Raw genomic sequence first — 19,297 nt, forward strand, 5'->3', positions numbered from 1 at the left:
TGACTCTGATCCGAAGCGTCGATACCACCGAACATCTAGTAATTTGGCGAATCTACCAAATGACTTTCCTATCTCAAATTCTTGAATATAAATCTATAAACAAGGCATAATCATATAAAAAGATAAACAACAATTCTAGTATGTGATTTTGTTGGGAAACTCAAATTGAATCTCATTTGAGTTGTGTCTTCCCCAAACAAAACATGAATTATACCTTTGTCTTCCCGATCTGACGAAGACGAAGTCTTGTATTCCAATCTGTCCATACCCAGTCTGGCAATGACAATAGCATAAATACAATATCAGTATATAATTCGATTCAAAACCTGTTCTGATCAATACTCAAATCAGTATATAATCTGATCCATATCTGAACAAGGTACAATCTAATTCATATCAATGATATCATTGAAATCATTACTGAATCTGATCACTCTAAATCAACTGATGTTTCGACGGCATAACAATACAGTTTCGATATCCCCGTCAATCTCAACATCACAGATATAATACCAGAACTCCTCATCAGTATCATTACAACTCATAATCTGAATAATACTACAAATCTGATATTGAATCTTAATCAAATCAACTCCGAAAATCATAACAAATATATACACAGTCTGTTCTTCAATCTGACTTCAGTTATACGATGTCTATTATATCAGAAATACCATATATGATTCATATTCAATTCTGACAATATCATAATTTCAAATCATATCTAAACGTAACAAAACTTACGTCCAGTTGTAGCCTGCGTTCGATAGGAATTCAGTACTGTAATCGGATTCAAAAACAGATGGACCGATTTTACGTGACATTCACTTTCTCACCCGAGAGAACTTGGAGCTTCATCCCTCGTTTCTTTCCTCTTTAATCTGGAGGGTTTGCATGTAGGTATATATATATACATATGCTGCACTGATACAAGGGCAAGTGGCATCGTGCATGTTCTGCACGTTGCGCGCATATGCTGGCACAAAGTCGCGCATATGTGCCGGTAGTTTGAACCAGCATTTTGTCAGCTCGCGCATATGCGCCATCTACGTCGCGTATATGCGCCAAACATTCTGCCCATCCCGCGCATGTGCGCCATCTACGTTGCGCATATGCAGCGAAAGGTTCTGCCTTCCTCGCTCATGTGCGCCCAACACGTCGCGCATGTGCGCGAGGACTTCTCCTTACATCTCATGTCAAATCTTCTTTCGGCTCTCCCGGTCTGATCCGTTCCGTTTATAATCATCTCGATTAATAAATAAATCATTTCAGATTACTCTCAGATTACAGTAATAAAATCTCGGGCCTTACAGTCCCTAAGAGAAAAAGGAAACAAGCGCAATCGAATTATATCATCAGGAACACCATTTATCTTTACCGTGTCAGTCATTTCAAGGAATGTTCTGAGATGTAGATGAGGATCTGCAGTAGCGGCTCCCCCAAATTGGTTCTGTTGAACCATGTTTATCAATGCGGGCTTGAGCTCAAAGTTGTTCACATTAATAGTCCCTCGTGCTATGCCCGAATAATGAGCATTTAGTACTGGCCTAAAATGATCTCTGATGGGTATTGCAGGGGGTGGATTTTCATTATCTCTAGTTGTCAGCCATTGCTTGAATCTCGTCTCTTCTCTCCTTTCTTAATCTTCTTACGGTTCTTTCGATCTCGGGATCAAAGATAAGCAAGTCAAGATTTTACGATTTTCGCATGCACTGTCAAACGAAGATAAGAAACAAATCAATTATTTAATGCAATACAATAAAAACAGCTCTAAATTAAAATCACGACTAATTTGTAACAATACTAATATAAATTTAAAATAAACACTCCCTGGCAACGGCGCCAAAAACTTGTTGCGTGTTTTCTTGATTGCTCGCAAGCGCACGACGTCAAGTTATAGTAAAATGTATTTTCGAGTACAAGTGTCGATCCCACGAGAAATGTGAATATAAATGTATATTAGTACTTGTGATTAAAATAGTCTCGACTTAATTTAGAATAATCAATCAAAAGATTTGTTTGCAAGAATTACTAAATTGAAAAAGGATTTAAATGTAACACCAATTATAACAATTAACAATGGAATAAAATATCTAGAGGTCCGATTTCACGCAACTGTCCACCATGTGTAATTTCTTGTAACTATGTTATAAAAATCCTTCTTATTCATTAGCCAAGAATCCTATAATTATTTACTCCCTCTCCCGAGTGTTAAGTAGATATTAGTTATCTAAAAATAGATTGCAACGTTCCCATCAACAGTCTACAATTAAATAACACATCAAGCACTAGATTCTCTATGGGCTTCGATAGCATTATAAGAACTCCCGAACTCTATAAATACCATTGATGTATTTTTCCCCTTTCTTGTTTATAATTTCCTCTTCCGAGTGATAAATTGTAAACATATAAATCATTCAAATTATGGCCAATAAATTGAAAGCATTAAGATTAGAAAAATACAAATGAACAATATGAAAAACTTAAATAAATTAGCTCAAAGATTCTAACACATGGTTTCTAGTTTTGTTCCATCTTTCCTCTAGAAATAAAAATTAGTTCATAATAACACAAGTAAAACAACAAAACATAGTTCTAAAACAAGACATATCAAATGAAAAATAAAAGAAAGGAGAACTTAGAACAAGAGTTTGAAGTGCTGATTCCGTCCCCGGAGTTGTGCAGCAGATTTCCCAAAAGAACTTGATGAACTTGAGTCTTCAATCTTCTAGCAGCAGCCTCCACTCTTTCCTTGGCTCCTCAATACCCTAGATGGTAAGTAAATGATGTCTTTTTATAGTTCAGACAAGCCTCAATTCGTAGCACACCAATATCTTGGACTTTCATGCGCAGCACACAAGAATACAGATTTTTCGGATTCTGTTTTGCAAGGAGCGCGGGTGCGGTGTTGGTTCTGGTGTGCCAGCGCAGGTGCGGTATGGATTTTGCGCGGGTGCACTGCTTCACCGCGGGTGCGGTGTATGTATAAGTGCGGGTGCGCTGCAGCTTCTGTAATTTTGATCTTTTGCACTTTCCAATTCAACACTTTAGTACTTCAAACTCTTATTCTAAGCTACCAAATTACAACAACAAAAACAATAACAAATCACATAAAACCTGCTCAAGAATCATAAAATTCCAAGTTAAAAACAAGTAATAAAAATGCAATAAATTGAACTTTTCAATAATCGACAAGAAACTAAGTTTTGAAGTTGGAATCGAATTATGTTATGATTTTGATTTGATTTGAATTTTCGAAGTTTTAAAAGATAATTGAAACTTATATTATTGAATTTGAATGAAATTATGGATTGAAATGAATGTGTTATTGATGTAGATAGAGTTTCTATATTGAATTCTTAAAGCTACATCGACTGGAAACGAAGAATTGAGATATGTTGCGACCGAGTAACATACGACATGTATATGTATCATATGATATATGTTTGATTGATATGATTGCGAATACATTTCTATATGCCTTATTTGTTGAGTTGATGTGGCATACATGACATACACGTTGAGCTATGATCCTTAGATACCTATTACGATTGGATTTGACTCTGGGATTTGTTAACATGATGCTATGTTTGGAATTATATGGCTCTTAAAGCATAGTCATTAGTGGCCCCGCTGATTGATTGAGATTTGGGATTTGATAGTGCTTTGTTGACGTTATCATACAAATATCCCTGATTGAGGCCGGTGTGCTAGCTCGAGCACTGATTTGATAGCGATTCAATTGATTCTGATATATGCTCAGTGGATGGGCATTTGAGCTAATACTTCCACGACATACATGAATTGCATATGATTTATCATTGTTTAGATATTTATGGTATATATTTTGGTTGTTTCAGACTGAGCTTTGCTCACCCCATAGGGGCTGTTGTTGTCTTTGTATGTGGACAATGACAGGTACTCCAGGATATCAGAAGACCGGAGAGGGTGCTTCTGGAAGGAGTCACAGTTTGAGCTGAGATTTTATGTTTTGTTTTCCAGTATATATATATGTATCTATATACCGGGGCATGTCCCGAGGATATGAGTTTGTGTGTATGTAGTTGTTTTGGATTACATGTGGGCTTGTTTTATATTGTGACGTGATGAGACGAGACTATATTATATACTATTTTAAATATTTTAATTATAGTTGAAACGTTTTGGGCTCAATGTAAAGAAAAATTTAAACTGTTTTTCTCTTTGATTAATTAACCCTAATCAAATTGCATTGTAATAAAGATTAGGAGCAAAGGGCCCCATAGATTTTGTCGTCAAAATAAAATCATCAATTTCAAGTCTATTGTAATATCAAAGCTTAGTGAACGGTACAGTTTAAGATTTATTTTGTTTATGGACTATTTGGTCAAGTTTAAGTATAGTTTTGATGTTAAGAATATTGATTTATGATTTGTAGTATTGTTGATTTTAGATGATGTTTAGTTATATTTTAGCGACGTTACGATTAAATTCATGATAATTTATATGTTGAGCCAATTGGTATGAGGCCAATCGTAGTGGTTAGATAAGACATAGAGGTGCAACTTTTATGTTGAGAGTGTTGCCAAATTATGAGGAGAAGCGACGTTGCGATTCGATTCTTGTTGCAAAGTATATTGTTGGCTTCAGGTGACACTGCACCCGCGCCAGAAAAGCTACCGCACCCGCGGTGTTTGGACAGAAGGGCTATCGCACCCACAGTAGAAGACTCAGCGCACCCGCGGTCGTTTCTTCCGGATTTTTGGATGTGGTTCAACCTACGTAGCGCACTCGCGGTGCAAGGACTAGCGCCCCTGCGGTGCGTGAACAGTGAAGTCGTGTTTTGAAGTTTTAAGTGATTAAATACAAGGGTTTGCTCATTTTCACTCATTCTACTCCACTCTTCTCGGTTCTTCAGCTCAAGGGAGAGCTATGGTTCTCATTTCTTTCTTTTGTTCCTTTGATTCAAGCTCCTAGTTGGGTAATTGAAGTGAGAGCAAGATCATTTTAGATTTAAGGAGCTAAGGTAATCTTGTGGTTTTAGTTATTCTTGGATTATGGTGTTGGGATGAAATTATGGAATTTATGATTGTGTTGGTTTTATGGGTTTTATTGTATGGTTATTTGATTATTATGTTGTTGATGGTTCAATACATGGTTTATTGTTGTAGGATTTGTACCAAGAGATTAGAATCAAGCTTTCCATTGGTTGTAAGTGGAATTCATCTCTTGTGCTCACATGAAGTATATGTATTGTATTTCAATGGTTTCGACATGCTATTCCCTTCCACTTGATTCATGTTATGTATGGATACACTTTATTGTATATTAGAGGCTTTTATATGTCTCAGTTGTGTAAAAGGATATGTAAATGAAAAGAGTATTCAAAGTGTTTGTTTTAATATCCAAGAGAGAGTTCAAATGATTTATTGGATTGATAAATAGATAGTCAGAGATTGCATGCAATTAGTTGATCAACGACCATAGGCTTATATCCCAATAGAGTAATCGATTTACATCGATGGGATATAGGTACAGAGACAGAGATACTGTTTAGATATCAATCCACCAGAGAAAAGAGAAATACCATCATTATTGACATGTTATACTATGTTATTCATGTTTTAAGAGTTCGATGGTATTTAATGATTTCAAAGTCATGTTTTACAGAGTATGATATGTATATATTGTTATGTAAGAGTTTCACTTGCTGAGTTTTATACTCATTCCAGTTATTTCATGTGATGCAGATAAGAGTGATGAGCCGGGACGTTGATTGGACCCGAGGTCATATGTACAAGAAGATGGAAGCAAGAAAGATATTTTGTTGGCATTTTGACATGAATACAAAATGATATTTTGTATTTTGATACAACATTGTACTGATCCCGTATATACTTTTGATTGTATATATTGAAATTATATTCATGTCAAGAAATTTTAAATCCTTCTTTCCTCTAAGTAAATTTTAAAATTCCACTGTTTTTTTATAAAATCAGTCAAAGGCGTTATATTTAGTGGTATCAGAGCAACGTAATTCGGACCAATGCATATGACTTCGTCTACTTTCAACAGTTCGGGTATTTCTTCTCCTACATCTATTTATTTTTATTGGTTGATATGTATTATGTGAGCACATTGTAGGATTTAATGCCTCCTAAGAGAAAGGCTTCAGAGGGTGAGGATAGCTCCTCATCGAGAGTTGTCGACGAGTTCGGCAAATTACTGAAAGAGCAAGCTAAGGTTCACAGTGAACAGATTCAACAGTTGCTCCGTTTGCAAGGTTCAGGTCAGGGTAGAGGCCAAGGGAGAGGCCAAGTGGTTCAAGCAGTTGGGACTGATGGGATCTTTACTGCTTTTAAGAGGATGGATCCGCCTGAGTTTGCAGGAAGCACTAATCCATTGGTGGCTGTAGAGTGGATTAAAGCACTTGAGGCGATATTTGATCATCTCAAGTATGAAGACAAGGACAGAGTTGGTTGTGCAGTATTCATGCTAGTCAAAGCTGCACGTATTTGGTGGAATGCTACCAAGGTAGGTGTTGATGTTCCGGCATTAAAGTGGCAAGATTTCACGGATCTTTTCTACGACAAGTATTTCCCGGATACACTTCGAGCTCGGAAGGTGACTGAGTTTTTAGAGCTTCGACAGGGTAGTATGAATGTTGACGAGTACATTTTGAAGTTTGAGGAGGGCTGTCTGTTTGCCCCATATATTGCCTCGAATGACAAAGACAAGGGTGCTCATTTCATTAGAGGACTTCAAGCAGAGATCAGGAGGGACATCAATATGTCTAAGGCGGTGACATTTAAAGAGATTGTGGCTAAAGCATTGTTAGCCGAGCAAGATGAGGAGGATATTGCTAGAGAGAGACAGGCGAGGCAGCAGGCTATTGCTCAAAGAGGTCAAGGTTCGAGCCAAAGAGGAAAATGCAGTTACAAGGGGAAAGGCAAGATAAAGCCGAGTTCTAAAGCACCGACAATCCCATTTGATCCAGAGAAGCCGTTGTGTCCCAAGTGCAGTAGGCCTCATAGGGGTGAGTGCAGGTTTGGTACTCATACGTGCTACCGATATGGTACTGCAGGCCATATTGCCAAGGACTGTCCGAGAGGATTGAGTTAAGAGAAGGTGCAGGGTCGCATCTTCACCATGACGAAGGAAGGTATTAATCCTGATTCTTCTGTGATCTCTAGCACTATCTTAATTTCAGGCAGAGTAGCTACGACATTGATTGATACAGGTGCTACTCATTCTTTTATGTCTGAACTATTTTTGAGATCTTTGGGTTTAGTTCCTTCTGTTCTACCCTTCCAGTTTAATGTTGTATTGCCTTCTGGGGATGTGTTATGCCCGACGTCTATTATGTATGCGTGTTCTGTTCAAATTGATGAGCGAGTGGTTTATGCCGATTTGATTGTTATTCCGATGGTTGCGTTTGATATTATACTTGGCATGGATTGGCTATCAACTTACCTTGCAGTGATTGATTGCGTTGCCAAGACGGTGAAATTTGCAGATGATGAAAATAAAGAAGGTATGCTCGCCAGTGCAGGTATTTCGCTGGTCCTTCCTTTTATTCTATGTCTTGAGGCTAAGAAGTTGTTGTGTAGAGGTTGTGATGGGTTTTTGGCTTCCTCAGAGTCGTTCTTCAGTTGTTGAGAGAGAAAAGACTGTATGCTAAGTTGAAGAAATGTGAGTTCTGGTTGGAGCATATTTCTTTCTTAAGCCATGTTGTCTCGAAGGATGGTTTAGCTGTTGATCCAGCAAAAATAGAGGCGATACAGAAGTGGCCTATCCCTACCACTGTATCAGAGGTACGCAGTTTTCTTGGTTTGGCGGGTTATTAGCGTCGTTTTATTTTAGACTTTTCCAAAATTGCCCTGCCGTTAACCAATCTGATGAGGAAGACTGTGAAGTTTGAGTGGTCCAATGAATGCCAAAGTGGATTCCAAGAGTTTAAAGACTAGGATGACGACAGCTCCGGTACTTGCACTGCCCAGTGGTATAGAAGAATTTGTTGTTTATACCGATGCGCCGAAGAAGGGCCTCGGTGCAGTGCTGATGCAACGTGGAAATGTTATAGCTTATGCTTCTTGTCAGTTGAAAGACTACGAGAAAAATTATCCTACGCATGATTTGGAACTGGCAGCTGTGGTATTCGCCCTGAAAATTTGGAGACACTATTTATATGGCGAAAAGTGTGAAATTTTCACGGACCACAAGAGTTTTAGGTATTTGTTTTCCCAGAAAGAATTCAATATGCGACAGAGACGGTGGTTAGAGCTTGTCAAAGATTATGATGTGACGATTAGTTACCACCCTGGGAAGACGAATGTTGTAGCGGATGCATTGAGCCGTAAGTCGAGTTCCACTTTGAGTTCTATGATCCAGAAACCGTTGTTGTTAGACTTGCAACTGAGAAGAGATAGCTTTGGTAGTACCGGGAACTATTGCTCGCTTTTCAGCATTGATCATTCGGGCTACATTGATGGACAGAATCCGTAGAGAGCAGGCCAATGATGCACAGTTGACAGAGATGAGAGCCAGAGCAGAAAAGAGAGGTAATTCAGAGTTTGGGATGAATAAAGATGGTTTGATGACATTTAGAGGCCGTATATGCATTTCTACTGGTGATGATATTCGACGAGTCGTCTTGACAGAGGCACAAACCGCGCCATACTCGATACATCCAGGTAGTACCAAGATATATCAGGATCTTCGAAGACTCTATTGGTGGCCAGATATGAAGAACGATATTGCCATGTTTATTTCTCAGTGTTTAACTTGTCAGCAGGTGAAAATTGAACACCAGAAACCTGCTGGAACATTGCAGTCATTGCCGATTCCTCAATGGAAATGGGAGCACATTGCAAGGACTTCGTGATTGGTCTTCCCAGAACGCAGAAAGGCTATATCTCTATTTGGGTTATTGTTGATCGGTTGACCAAGTCAGCGTATTTTCTCCCAATCAAGACAATGTATTCCATGAACCAGTATGCCGAAGAGTACATAGCAGAGATTGTCAGACTTCATGGTGTTCCTGTGTCGATCTTGTCTGATCGTGACCCTAGATTTACTTCAAAGTTTTGGAAGAGTTTACACAGAGCCTTGGGTACACGATTAGCATTCAATACAACATATCATCCCCAGAGCGACGGTCAATCAGAGAGAGTTATACAGATTTTGGAGGATATGCTCAGAGCTTGTACTATCGACTATCCTGGTAGCTGGGATTCTAAATTGCCTCTTGTTGAGTTAACGTACAATAACAGTTACAAGACGACGATTGGCATGGCACCGTATGAAGCACTTTATGGCAGAAAATGTAGATCCCCCTTATATTGGGACGAGATTGATGAGAGAAAGATGTTGGGTCTAGAGTTGGTCCAACAGACAGCTGATGTTGTTGCTGTTATTCAAGAAAGGATGAAGACAGCACAGTCAAGACAGAAGAGTTATGCTGATGTGAGACGAAGGCCGTTGCAATTTGAGGTTGGCGATCACGTGTTCTTGAAGATTGCACCTCTTAAAGGTGTGATGCGGTTTGGCAAAAAGGGAAAGTTGAGTCCAAAGTTTATTGGCCCATTTGAGATATTGGACAGAGTCGGTGATCGAGCTTACAGGTTAGCCTTACCACCAGATCTTGATAGAGTTCATAATGTTTTTCATGTCTCCATGCTCAGGAAGTTTATTGCGAATCCTTCCCATGTTCTTCATCACGAGCCATTGGATTTGATGCCGAATTTGACGTACCAAGAGATTCCAGTCCAGATTCTGGATCACAAAGTTAAAGTATTGAGAAACAAAGAGATCGGCATTGTTAAAGTCCTTTGGAGGAATCAATTGATTGAAGAAGCCACGTGGGAACCAGAGGATGAGATGAAAGAAAAGTATCCTGAGTTGTTTGCGCAGTGACGTCAATTTCGAGGACGAAATTTCTTTAAGGAGGGGATATTGTAATATCCAAGCTTAGTGAATGGTACGGTTTAAGATTTCTTATGTTTATTGACTATTTGGTCAAGTTTAAGTATAGTTTTGATGTTAAGAATTTCGATTTATGATTTATAGTATTGTTGATTTTAAATGATGTGTAGTTATATTGTAGCGACGTTACGATTAAATTCATGATAATTTGTATGTTGAGCCAATTGGTATGAGGCCAATCGTAGTGGTTAGATAAGACATAGAGGTGCAACTTTTATGTTGAGAGTGTTGCCAAATTATGAGGAGAAGCGACGTTGCGATTCGATTCTAGTTGCAAAGTATATTGTTGGCTTCAGGTGACACTGCACCCGCGCCAAAAAAGCTACCGCACCCGCGGTGTTTGGACAGAAGGGCTATCGCACCCACGGTAGAAGACTCAGCGCACCCGCGGTCGTTTCTTCCGGATTTTTGGATGTGGTTCAACCTACGTAGCGCACCCGCGGTGAAAGGGCTAGCGCACCTGCGATGCGTGAACAGTGAAGTCGTGTTTTGAAGTTTTAAGTGATTAAATACAAGGGTTTGCTCATTTTCCCTCATTCTACTCCACTCTTCTCGGTTCTTCAGCTCAAGGGAGAGCTAGGGTTCTCATTTCTTTCTTTTGTTCCTTTGATTCAAGCTCCTAGTTGGGTAATTCAAGTGAGAGCAAGATCATTTTGGATTTAAGGAGCTAAGATAATCTTGTGGTTTTAGTTATTCTTGGATTATGGTGTTGGGTGAAATTATGGACTTTATGATTGTGTTGGTTTTATGGGTTTTATGATATGGTTATTCGATTATTAAGTTGTTGATGGTTCAATACATGGTTTATTGTTGTAGGATTTGTACCAAGAGATTAGAATCAAGCTTTCCATTGGTTGTAAGTGGAATTCATCTCTTGTGCTCACATGAAGTATATGTATTGTATTTCAATGGTTTTAACATCCTATTCCCTTCCACTTGATTCATGTTATGTATGGATACACTTTGTTGTATATTAGAGGCTTTTATATGTCTCAATTGTGTAAAAGTGAATGTAAATGAAAAGAGTATTCAAAGTGTTTGTTTTAATGTCCAAGAGAGAGTTCAAATGATTTATTGGATTGATAAATAGATAGTCAGAGATTGCATGAAATTAGTTGATCAACGACCATAGGCTTATATCCCAACAGAGTAATCGATTTACATCGATGGCATATAGGTACAGAGATAGAGATACTGTTTAGATATTAATCCACCAGAGAAAAGAGAAATACCATCATTATTGACATGTTATACTATGTTATTCATGTTTAAAGAGTTCGATGGTATTTAATGATTTCAAAGTCATGTTTTACAGAGTATGATATGTATAGATTGTTATGTAAAAGTTTCACTTGCTGAGTTTTATACTCATTCCAGTTATTTCATGTGATGCAGATAAGAGTGACGAGCCGGGACGTTGATTGGACCCGAGGTCATATGTACTAGAAGATGGAAGGAAGAAAGATATTTTGTTGGCATTTTGACATGAATACAAAATGATATTTTGTATTTTGATACAACACTGTCCTGATCCCGTATATACTTTTGATTGTATATATTGAAATTATATTCATGTCGCGATCAGTTGGGTCTTTAGTTTTGCGATGTAAACATCTCGTGAGTGATCCTAGATGCTGCACACTAAGGTAGATCATTAGTAACACAATTAACAAGTTTTGTTATCATCAAAATCAAGATTACGTAACTTGAAATGTTCCAACAATCTCCCCCTTTTCGATGATTACAAAACCTGAGCAGTTAAGCGCAATATATTCAGTTCAAGGGTTATCAAGTTCAAATGTAGAACCCGAAAATCAGATTACATATAAGTGCAAAACTCGGGCCTGTTGTCTAGGTATCTGTCCAACCCTGTGGCTACCACTCTTTTTGTTCTTATCTGACCGGTTTGACTGCTGATAGGGATGAACTGTAGGGGTCTGACTGTTCTATTGAGGTGTCTGTCTCGATGATCCCCCACTCTGAGATATATCACTGCCACGGTTAGGACACACTCGAGCATAGTGTCCCACCTGGTTACACAAGTGGCAAGCTTCTGAGACTCCTCTACACTGATCTGTATAATGTCTACCACCACACTGACCAAAAGTCGGGAGTGAATAACCAGTACTCTGAAGATTGTCTCGATCAACTAGAACTCAAAAAATTACTGTCATGCCTCTTAAATTGCTTGCCTCTAGCCCTAAAATGCTCTCTTATATTGCCACTCTTACTACCATTAATACCCTGTCTGAACTGCTGTCGATACTGAGGCTGTTGGGGTCGTTGCATATACTGAGAACCTCTCTGACTAATGTTTCTGGTTTTAGCTCCCTTGGCTCGATCAAGAGCCTCAACTAAAGTGTTAGGCCTTCCGGTATTAACCAAAGTAAAGATATCAAGATTAAGACCATTTATGAAGTGATCAGTCTTAGCTTCATCATCGAATGATACATGAGGCGCAAATCTCAGTAAATTCGAGGACTTAGCAACATAGCCCTCAACATTCAGATTTCATTGCTTTAAATTTGCAAACTCGACTCCCCGCTGATAAAATTAAGATTTAAAAATATCCCAGATAACAATCGTACCTTGTCCCTCTAAAGCGTTCTTGGTCATGATCCACCAACTCTTAGCAACATCTAATAACTGATGAACAACTAACTTGATTCTACGATCATCTGGATACTAAAGAGATTCAAATAACTGATTGATACTCTCCAACCAGCTCTCACACTCTAATGCATTCTTTGTACCCTTCAACATTGGTGGGTGCAAGACGGAAATCTGGCTAATAGTATCTCCATCGGAGTCGGAGTTATATCCATCTGAGTATGAGTAGAACTTCCCTGATCTTGTGCCACTAATATGTTCTGTCTAGGTCTACCATGACCTATACATCGAGTAGCCTTGTCTGATATACAATAGATCAAACACAGAAAAAATCTCAATATCATAATCATCTCGATCTTGTATCGACCATCTCTGGCACTCGATATTCAATAAATCTCAAAAATCTCGAATAAAGATCAACAATATAATATTTCAATTATAATCATGTATTTCACATTATGGCACAGTGAAAATTCTAGCAAATATATCACATGATCAAGCAATTCTAACTGACTCGATCAACCATGTTCCCAAATATTTTACGCTCTGATACCACCTAATGTGGGGCCCCAGGTCCGACATTAACACTAATAATTATAAATGTAACAAACCAAACGATTTAATAAAATACATAATCTGTGTTTCACAAAACGACATAAACATCCTCAAAATATTTTAAAGATCTCAAATGTTTGAAATATAAATTTTAACATGCCAAATAACTAGTGAGCCAAAATAATCCAAACATCGTAGAATAGCTCCTAAGACCCGAGAATCCCACTCTAACTCGTATCTCCTCGCCTGGAGCTGGACTTTGGCATCCCAGGCCTTGCCTCACTTACCGTCAAGCACATAAAAACAAGAGGTAGCCGATGTGCCGGTGAGTATAGACCCAGTATGATACAATCAATAACATATGAGAATTAAAATGACAAATAGTTCATATGAAATTCATAAGGATTCAATATAATGAAATACATGATCAAAAGCTGTGGGCTATCAATAAATCTCAAGATCAAGTGAATCATCTGGTCATAGGGTACCCAAGGGAAGAGAATCCCCCAGCAACAACCACTGACTCATCCGCTCGGGGTAGGGGTGTTGTGTTCTACAATCCCAGGACTATGGTGCACCTATAGAGAGCGTTCAGGCCATAACAGCGACCTCTGCATAAACTACGCTAACTCAACTATAGCCCCATACGTTCAACAAATCAATAAATCAAGGCGATCTCCGCCATATCAAATATGAATTGACAAGTGGCTCAATATGTAATGTAATGATGCAAATCAATATCATCATCTGGATATGATAAAATCATCTCAAGATAACAATCATCATCAAATCACAAATAATTCATTGAACTATAGAATTTTCAATTTAAAATAAACATGATAATTTTACCTCGTATGTTACCGACCGTAACATAATTTTAAAATATTACCAAAAAGAGATCGAAATGTGTAGTTGAGAAGTTTTGAACATCTGAAGTCTACTATAACTCAAGAACTCGGATCATTTATCAAAATAGAGCAGTTTCTATACAAAATTCATAATTAATTCAGTACTACTTCAAATCAAGATCCGCAAATTGAATATTCAAGAAAATTCAAATCCCAACAATTATTATTCACAAAGTTTTTTCAAATAATGTTGTTTACCCAATCATTCATAATCTGAAACATACAACAAAATTCGGTTGAATTCTGCATAAATACACATCTGACACATTTTTGAGCATAACTCCGTCAATATCCAATGGAATCAAGCAAATTTTGTATCATTTAGAATAAAATACAATGTTCTATAATTTTCATTTGAACATCAAATCCGGAATCCCAACCAATAAGTCCATGAATTCGAATAAACAGAGGGCATGTATACAAATCGTGCACTAACTCGGAGTTCTAAACTTGTTTTAGAAAAAATCACGTATCTCATTCAATTTTTCCTAGAATTGATTATTGAAGAACCAAATCGAAGCTAACACGATGATCTACAAGTTTTATGAAGATCCTAACTCCAAAATCCAAACACAAGTGTCCCATATACACGAAATACAGAAGGTGCAAAAACTGTTCTTTGCACGTAAACAAGAAACCATTCTCATATCCTCTTAAAATTCAAACCAACTCAATTACATAATCTTCAACATCTTAATATCTCAAATATCAACTCAAATATCAATTCTAAATTTAACTCATTTCCAAACTTGAATAAAATTGAGAAATACTTACATTGCCTTGAAGACCGTGATGAGAGGATCACAAATCTACCTTCATTTCATATTTTTCTTGAGCGAATCACCAATAAAATGAGGAACAAGTTCGAAAATGAAGAGGAGATGGATTAGGGTTTGCGTGAAGGAGGAGGTAAATGATTGGTGGAGGTGAAGACGAGCTTACATATTGATTTTTCGCATCTGTAGCGCCTCAGCGCCAAAAATCCCTCAACTCTAGAACCTAGGCGCTACTATTCTAGCACCACGGCGCTTGAATAATAACTGATGAACATTAAATTTTATTTTATTTTTAAATTTTAAAAAAAAAATCCTGGCATTGCGGTAACTTAAAGTCTTTACATGAACTATCAGTGATACCTAGGAGATCATGGGTCACACAAGTATGGGGTGATGCTACTCATCCAATCTTCCTGAACCATTGAAGGTCACACGAGTATAGGATTCGGTGTTCCCATTGTCGGAACAATACATTTATGTTTTAGTGTTAACAAATAATTAAGGCAAAACTTATTTAAGATAAAATGAAATCAAAACCAAACGAACCTAACTATGTCCATAAGTTAAATTGGTTTACATAAACTGAATTAGTCGAGCAGAACTGACTCAGAACTAAATTGAAATTTATTTTAACACTCTTATTAGTTTGTCAATAATCATCATTCAGTTTCAAAACACCAGTTTACACTAGAGGGCTAAACTGATTTTTGGATAATTTTTTTCCATACCTTGCTGACACAGCCAGAATCAATCACATTACATTTTGTATGATGTCTGGAATGATGATGTAACGTCCAAAAAACCAATTTATGTACACTGCATGCATGCTAATGAATTAAATTTTTGTTTTACTTAATGAATTTTAAATGCTTGCATGACACATATTATATGATTAAATGTATGATTGCATGATTATATGACATATTTTCATGAGAATTGTATATTTTGTCCGAATATTCGAAAATATGCTAGGGAAAGGAGACCAGAGACGACCAAGACAAAATAAATATTTTTCAAGAAATGTTTTCAAGGCTTCTTAATATGATTAAAAATGATTAATTTTTCCTAAAAATGATAGAGTTCAAATTATTTTACGAGACGAGCACGATTTTATCTGGGAAATCGGTTTTGGGCAAACGAGTGAGTTTTAAAATATCAAATGCATTATTTTTGAAAACTATATTTTACAAACTTTTATTTTTCAATTAAATAGGTGTTATTGGGCCTAATTTACCTATGATTAGTAGGCTCAATTGCCCATAAACTTAGAAGCCCAAAACCCAAGCCCATTATCATGCAAATTAAAATCAATAAAATAGAAAACCTAGGCTTCCATACTAGCCAAAATTTACACACACCACATACACATATTTTTGAAATCTTGAAGAGGAGAAAACTAGGAGTCTTCGCCGCTCGTTCGTTCTTCCTCGCACCCCATGCCGACGATCGTGTATTCGAGTGTTTTAAAACGCAAAGGCACATATCAAAATCCCTTTAACGCATCATTAAAAGAATATTATGCATGTTTTGATTAATTCTGCATGAAAAAAATTTACGTTCGATGGTTTTAATGGTATAACGATTATTTTCAAAGTTCTAATGTTTTTACGATTGTTTCTTTAATTCCTAAGAACACGCTTCCAATAGAAGGTGATTAAGGGATGAAATCAAAGACGTTTAGATAAGAACCGGGGCTGGAACCATGCATGGACAAAGGAGGAAGAGACCTAGGGTTTTCCTAGGCTACCCGACGTGAAAGGGCTTCGGCTATGGGTTGTGTGTCGGGGGCTCGACCAGGGTTGTGCTAGGGCTCGGTGTGGGTCATGTTTTAGGGTTAGGAAGGGTCCCAACAGTTCTAGAACCCATGTTTAGCCAGTATGGAATAGTCAATGATCGCATGGACTATTCCTATGCCTGTAGGGTGCAGCCGAATGCTGCTGTTGCATGGATGGTCAGGGCAGTCCAGGGTTGGTCCAGTATGGTCTATGGAGGATGGTCAAGGGTCAGGACAGAGATGGGTGCGGCTAGGTCCAAGGTGGTTCGATCAAAGCCTGAGGGGAAACTCGCGCGGCTCTTCTTCATGTGCGCCAAGGGCTGTGAATGGGCTAGGGGCTGGTTAGCTTGACTAGGGTGAGCTAGGCTAGGTCTGAGGGTGGTTCAGTGAGGGTCAAGAGGGTTTGGGCTCGGTGGTGGCTCAAGTAGAAGAGTCCTTGTCTCGCTAAACTCAAGGAACGGCCGCGGCTCATGCAGGAGGTTGTGGCGTGGGCTAGGGGCTGGTTAGATTGGTCAAAAGGGTACAATAGGGTCCATAGGGGGTCTTGTTAGAGGATGGCTCGGGGTGGCTCGGGTGTGGTTTGATTAAAACGTGAGATGGCTTGAGACGAACAAGTTAGGGTTTGAATTATTGAGTTTAATGGTTAAGGGTTTGAACCATGGTCTATAGGGGTCCGTTCTTACTTCACGAGGGTCTTTTAGGTATAAAATGTTTATGTTTAAAATTTGAGAAGAAATTATTAAAGTTTGAATTAATTCGGGAATTAAATGCTCCACGAATTAGTAAATAGAAAATTAAATCGAAACCCTCATTTACGTTAAATAGAAATATTAAAAATTAAATTTAAGCTTAAGTAATTATTTGGGATGGTCTAGAGTCAGTGAAAGTAAGAAAATGTCAAAATTAAAGAAATTTTATATCCAAGGGCAAAACGATCATTTTACACCTTGGTAGTACAAAAAAGGTTGGCAGCGGCCCGAATGGTCATAACCCATGTTAAATGATATATTATGATGATTTTGATGAAAATATGTTATTTTATGATTTATGGTAAAGCTGTGAAAATTCTACTATTAAAATGCTATTTTTGGAAAGTCTGGATATTTTATGATTTAAAAAGAAAAAGGTAAAATATTTTGAAGGATGTGAATTGGCTGTGATAAAAGAATGTGATATATGATTTTTGAAAATATCGTGAGGGAGAAGGCCCAAGAGGGAGCCCGTTTACGGGACACAAGGCCCAGAGGGAGCCCAACGATCGTATTTCCATTTTACGTCAGTGCCTAGTGCCCGTCCCCATGCGCAATGGTGAGCTAAGACTGATCAGTCGACCAGAGGATAAAACGCTAGTAACTTTCAAGAAGCAAACTTCACCCAAAATAGTAAATGATTGAAGTCTTTACGATTTTATGATTCGACTATTTACGCTTTATTTATGCTTACAAATTTATTTTAAATAAAAGTACGATTTTAATACATGTTCTTGTATATGAATTATTTGTTACTCAGAACGAGCAGAGTCATTTTACTCATTAGGTTTGAATGTTGCAGGTGAGGATGAGATTGAAGGAGACGCTAACGCTTGAGTGGATCGAGTCCGACAGTACACTCCCGAGGGCCATTTATTTTTCCGAATTAGATTGATAGTTAAATATTTAAAGATTTTTGTTAATGATTTTATTAGAGACATTTACGCTTTATTTTTATGTTAGTTGATCATGTTAAAGGTCGACGTATGATTATGTTAATTGACGATTTAGGGATGTTTATGCATTTGAGATTTTAAATGTTAAATTATTTTGATTTATGGAAATTTTAAGTCATTTTATTAATTATTTTCGAAATAAGGTTATAAAAACAATATTTTGAGGATTTTAAAGTTAAAAAGTAGAGGACATTTTAGTTGGTATCAGAGCGAAGGATCCCAAAAGTGTTGTGTTACTGCCACTCCGAGAAGCTCAAGAAGTCACGCCTCAAATCTGTGAGTTTCTACTGCTTTATATTTTATATGCTAAAATTCTTTTTTAAAGCTTTCATGATGCATGATATAGAGGTTAGGTACATGATATTTTAAATATTACGTGCATGTTGGTTACGTGGTTGGGACGACTTGTGCAGAAATGCCTCCTAGACAAGTTCTTTGTAGTGGTATTGATGCTGGACGTGAGGAGGAGATTCCACCCCCTCCTTCTAATCAGGATGGCAGTGCTCGTGTACTAGCGGGCATGACACAGTTAATAGAGCAGCATGTTGGAAATGCTGCGAGGGGACGACCGGAGGCAGTCTATGAACGTTTTAGGAGGATGAACCCCAAGGATTTCTTGGCACTACGGATCCATTTGTTGCTGAGGGATGGATTCGTCTTTGGAGGTTATATTTCGTTACATGGATATGGTTGACGCTGATCGAGTTCGTTGTACCATCTATCTGTTGAAGGACAACGCTTCCTTATGGTGGGATGGAGCGGAGCGAGGGGTGAATCTAGCGACATTGACTTGGGAGGACTTCAAGAAGGTATTTTATGATAAATATTTCACTTCTGACGTCCGTTCTAGGCTTAAGAGGAAGTTCATGAGTCTCCGCCATGGGTATTTATCTGTTGCCAAGTTTGTGAAGAAGTTTGATAGGGGCTGTTATTTTTGCCCTTGATTACGAATGATGCAGCGGAGAAGTTACGAAACTTCCTTGATGGATTGAGGCCCACGATCCAT

Source organism: Primulina tabacum, chromosome 4 (assembly GCF_025594145.1).
Source record: "Primulina tabacum isolate GXHZ01 chromosome 4, ASM2559414v2, whole genome shotgun sequence".
Lineage (NCBI taxonomy): Eukaryota > Viridiplantae > Streptophyta > Magnoliopsida > Lamiales > Gesneriaceae > Primulina > Primulina tabacum.